The sequence below is a fragment of the Cryptotermes secundus genome, unplaced genomic scaffold (genome assembly GCF_002891405.2).
Source record: "Cryptotermes secundus unplaced genomic scaffold, Csec_1.0 scaffold1685, whole genome shotgun sequence".
NCBI lineage: Eukaryota > Metazoa > Arthropoda > Insecta > Blattodea > Kalotermitidae > Cryptotermes > Cryptotermes secundus.
The window spans coordinates 7,185-13,110 of record NW_019737428.1 but is presented as its reverse complement, the minus strand read 5'-3'; positions in this window follow the sequence as shown (position 1 = coordinate 13,110).

Genomic DNA, 5,926 nt, shown 5'->3' with positions numbered 1-5,926 from the left:
TTAAATGCTTGTTTAGGTTACAGCGATTTGCGAACATTTTCCTACACACTTTGCACGAAAAAGGCCGTTCTCCATTGTGAACCCTCAAATGTTTGCTTAGGTTGGAGCTCTGGACGAATGTTTCCTTACACACTTCGAAAGAAAATGGCCGTTCTGCAGTGTGCACACTTGTATGGTTGTACAAATTATAGTGACTTGTTAACCTCTTCTTGCTATCTTCGCAAGAGAAGACTCACTGCGACCCCTTGATCCTTTTACTGCACTATGCTTAGTAGTTAACGATGTGACACACTTTTCACAACGAGACATTTTTTCTCTGTTACTTCCACTTGCATGTCCTAACACATTCCCACGAGACAATGACTTCTTACATATCTCGCAAGAATCGAAGTTTTCTTCTCTGTTTAACAATTCTGCTCCCTGTTGACTACGAATTTCCTTGGCATTAACATCCTTATTGACGTGTGTTGCTTCAATATTTGCTGCATTTAATTTAACACTCAGAAAAAAAAACAGAAATGCTATCAGAACCCGCAGTGGAGATGGGCTCTGGGCCATTTTCCACTAATACACACGACACTTATACAAATACTGTTACACAAGGAGAAACCAAGATGATATTTTATCCCATCTTGATCACTAAATTTACTAATCCAAACATAAATATCTCTAAGCAAATACTAGCATTTGTCTGCTAGTTTCAGTGGAAATGTTGCGTGCGTCTCACGCCATGCTACGCATTGGTTAACGCAATCAGTCAATCTGGTCCTACCATCGACTGGAATTAATGACGAGTGAAAAATCACCCTTTGTCTGGTATGTGTAATAATTTGACCGGAATATTTCTTGAAATTCTTACTGGTATAGAGCACCTTCAAGAGTGTGTAAATGATATTTCTATACATAAAGTTGCATTGCAGGATTCTGTTACACTGCACAGGTCTGACTCTGCGTTTTCCTTTTATGTCGTCTATGTGCAACTTCGTTTACAATAACAAACACTATATGTTTCTTCCATCTTTACGTGTACAAGGTATCTGCTGCTTACTGTAAACCCGTTTTGTCTCTTACGATGTTGGCCTTGTTTACTTCTTGTCACATTGGTTAATTTTCTGTTTTCAATTTGGTGTCCTTATGCTATACGTTGTTTCATTATTAGTAATATGCGATGTGTTATGTTAGAGCTTTATTTTGAAGTACATATTTATATTCATATGGTATTATCTACGTTATTGTTTGATTTGTTGCATGTGACTGTCTTGGCTGTTCTTGCTTATGGTGATTCACGATCATGGTCCGTATTTGTAGTGTTTTTCGTAACGTCGATTATTTTGCTGCCGTAAGTCGTAGTGTGTGTTGTGTGTTGTGTGTTGTTCTCTGGTGTTTGTTTCCTGTAATGCTTTGAATATGAGTTACGTGTGTCGGTATAACTCAAAATAATACTGTAATATATTACTTCATATATTACAGATTAATCAAACACGTGCAGATCAAGGAAATCAAAGTGAATGCAGATGGCTAAGCCACATTACTGGAACTAATCCGAGGGAAACATAAGAAAAAAAACAGAGGTAACAGCAGATTCCTTTATCAGGACAACTTGTACATGTGAAGATGGTCGAATGGACCGAAAAGTTATAGTGTGAAAAAACAGACGGTTTAATTGTAACTGAAGTTACATATACACGGCATTAAATCAAAAGGCATAGTCACTTATTCCTGTACATTTATCGAAAACTGATTTACTTGATACTTAAAATATCTTAGGCTGTGATTTTAATTTGTGTTTTATTAAATGGTATTAATTGGTAATATAGCTGAGTCTCTCATTTTAATTTAGTTGCATGTGAAAAGCGTTGCTTCTTTAAGAAGAAGACTGCACGTGTAATTTGGAACTGGAGGAAATATATGCATACCGTATATTTGTGCTGAAACCTTTCTGTTAGAGGCTGAGTAACGCCAGGTACTAGTGCGGCTGGAAATATTAGGTTAACTGGAAATATCCAATGACATCCTCCGGATATGAACGGGGTAGCCTAGTGGTTAAAGTATTATGCTACAAGCCGGAAGGGCGCGGGTTCAAGTCCCGATGAAGTCATTGGATTTTTTTCAATTGACCTAATCCTTCCGGCCGCACTAAGCCCTGGGGTTTACTCAGCCTCTATCAGAAATGAGTAAAGGAATTAATTAAATAATTCTCCTGGGGAGTGAGGTAATCGTAGCATCAAGATTTGCATCACCTTCAAGAACAGCAGATATTCACTTTGCAAATATACTGAAATGAGAACAAAGCCCTGCCGCACGACAGAAACCAGAAAGAAAATCAGATATGACATAAAACCCAGCGCTTAGAAATACTTGTAGTACTGAGAAACAAAAATCTCTACAAAAACCCACAAGAACGTACACTAAGGTAAATATGCAAGAGACCTACACAAGCTTCGAAACAAGCGGAACAAATAAAGACGCTCATGAATCTTCTCACAAGCGTGCTCAACAAAACTATTGAAGTAATTCACGTATACAACATAGCAGCCTGGAATGCAAACGGGATAACCCAGTAAAAAATGAATACAAGTATTTCTCAACACCACGGGAATAGACATTTTATTGGTGTCCGAAACCAATTTTACGAAAGAGAAAACTATGTAAAAATCAAGAACTATACCATGTGTGCTACCATCCTTCTGGATGCGACAACCCATGCAGGATCAGGCACAATCATAGGAAAAGTCATAAAATATAGCGAAATTCCCAAATAAGAAACGGACCAGGCAACGGGTGTAATCATCGAAGACTTGGTAGGAAATTCTACCACCTCAGTCATTAAACCCCCCCCCCCCAAGCCAAATAATTAAAGAGGAATAATAAAGACCTTCAATAACTCACTAGGACAAATATTTCTGATTGGAGGTTATTTCAATGCGAAACACCATTACTGGAGTAACATGATTGAACAAACAACGTCACAAAATAAGGGAAATGATGAGAGTAATGAATGCTTTCATTAGTACCAACGCAATAGAGGAGCAAGCCCACCATACAAAAGTGGAGCCATTGTGGAGAAGGTTGCGGGTCAAAAGGGAAGAGAACATCGAGGCCAAGCAAGACAGGTCAATCGCCGACTGGGCAAAGGGAGGCCCTGACAGAGAGAAAATTAGGGCAGACGCGAAGACCTTTAATGAAATGATGGAAGGAAGGGAGGCTGAAAGAAAAGCCCACGAGAGTATGGTGGCCATACGTGAAGCCGAACCAGAAAAGAGAAGCTGAAATAGAAGAGGAACTAGAAGTGGCATCAAGGCTGTAAGCCATTCACAACGCCAACCAGATGGGCGTGGAACCGGAAACGGAACGCCAGGGGAAGATGGATCCCTGGATAGAGGACATTAAGATGGGATAAAGAAAGGACGGACTGTTAAGAAAAGACGGAGGCCAACCCAGATAAAAAGGAGGAAATTGATCGCGTGGTAGACATCTTTGAACAGATGATAGCCTTGACGAAGAATAATGAAGAAAAGATGAAAGACGAGAATTTGAAGGCAAATCCGCAATAAATGGAATGTTATTGGGTACGTCGGGAAGTCCCTACGGAAGATGCCGTAGTGAAACCGGTCAAAGGAAAGAATCAGCGGCACAGAGAGATGCATAAAGCTGCAAGGCGACGCGGAGAGCAGAAGGAACTGACCCGTGGTGATTGCACAACTCGGAGTAAAATGTCCAGCTATCCGGAATGAGTATGACTCGCATTGCAAAAGTGGCACGACGCAGGGAACAGGTGTTTCATGGACAATGAAAAGACAATATTGCACCGAGAACCCGGAAAGGACGAACGGAGGAGAATAAACTCTGCAATGGACAAGGATGTAAAAATGGCATAAGGGACGGAGACTTAAGATAGCATCCACAAAACAGCAAGCGAATGAAGGACCTAGGCGACAGACGGCTACTATGTCTAAGGAAGAAGAAGGGAACCACGACGGAACCGTAGGGTGTAGCTCAGGACAGCGGTCACATGTGGAAAGCGAACGGAAGATCAGGGAATACCTAGATTAGATTTTCAGAGAGAATATCACGAAAAAAGTACTCAGAACTTCCAACGGGATAGGAAGAATTATGGATTGAACATTGTGGAGTGGTTGACCCCCTCCGAAGCGGAAAAGGAAGCAGGGTTAGTGTAAGAAGAGTCGGACATGGGGGAGCATCGGTCGCTCCAAGATTTACGGTCACTACAGCTGGAAACGGGACCAAAAGGGAGAAAGAGGAACTTTGCATTATGGTGAGAACCTGGACTAACTGGAACAGTATAAGGAAATCCCTCGGGACGAGCTGGCCTTGAGGACGGGCAGTGGTAGCGGTTAGAGAGCAGCCATCTCAGAGGGAAATTGAGATACAGAAATAAGAAACTGTTTGCGAGAAGGCGTTGAAAGCACAGTCACCGGAAAGGAACACAAGTTATACACTGTTAGGCTCTTCGGGAGAAAGAGACTCAAGAGTAGACGATGTGATATTTTCACATGTCAGAGGACTAAATCCGGGATTTGGATTAGTAATTGAATTTATTAACAACCTACAGCTCTTAACAACAATTAATTCTTACGCTCTTTTTACTTTACACAATTTACATTTATTCCACAATTATCTTCACTAGTTTTCAAGTATTTATAACACAGGAACTATAACAGTCTCATTGAATTACACACTTCAAATATAGCAAAGGAATTAAATCTTCTACTCACATGTTAAACCTTTAGAGACCGAATTCTAATTCTTTTCCAACTACGAAATTTCCGTTATCTCCTACCGAGAACTGACTTGCTTACTTGTCCGTGTCGTCTAGAACAGCTCTGGGGTACACTCAACCTCCTACACAATAGGTCCTTGGGGATATCTTCCCGGGAGTAAAGCGGCTGGACTTGAATCCAGCCACTCCAACTAATGCCGAGGTCAAGAAAATCTAGATCTATTCATCCCTAACCCCATACGCCTTCATGGCGTAGTGCTGAGTTGGTTAAGCTCAGGGACAATTTTACCTTATCTTACATATAAAATAATATATCTGACGTGGCACGTATCGCATATGAACCACCTCGTCTAACAAATTTTGAAACGAACGGTGCATGTAGTCAGAGGAGACGGCACTCGCTAGGCTACGGCTTAGTAAACACGTAAAGACGTCAATACGCAAGCAGCAAAAGTTATTTCTACACACACAGACACAAAGACAAAAAGGGGAATATAAATTCCTCCTTCAATTTTTCCCAAATGAGGAATGTAGGCTAAAATACATCAAAATGTGTATTTCACTAAAGTCTAAACATCACTATGAACAGCATTGCTTGTACGGAGACCCGCCTGTGATGATATCTGCAAGTTACATTTAACGCAGTGCCAGTTTTGATAGAGCTACAATATTTCTGGAGATAAAGCAGGCTTCACCGTCTGCCAGTAAAGCTTGCAGGAATCTGTAAACACGACTCACAGTTACATGACCCCTTATACTTTCATTCATTAATTCATTCATACATTTGCCACAGTGAGGTTTTGATGGAAAACAGTATTTCTGGAGCATATATAATTTGCCCTTTAAAGTTTTGACTTAAATACGTATCTCAGCAAGAATAGATTCATGAGACCACATTGACGAGAACTTGTTTTCCTCTTTTAAATGAGTGCTATTCATTCATCAGTAATCTGTCAGAAGTCAGGTCCACAGTCTCTACCAAAACAGTTCCTCCACTTAATGCGATCTTCTGTTTTTGGAAGGAGGCTATCCAGGAAAAGTAAAAATGTGGTAGTTTTTCCATTTGCTTTGAACCGTCTGAAGACGCGTCAAAGGGTTCGTCCCGTGAAAGGCGTCATGGAATTGCAGTCCACCACAGCCAATGCTCATATATTTCTTGTAAAGTTCATTTCAATGATGTCACGT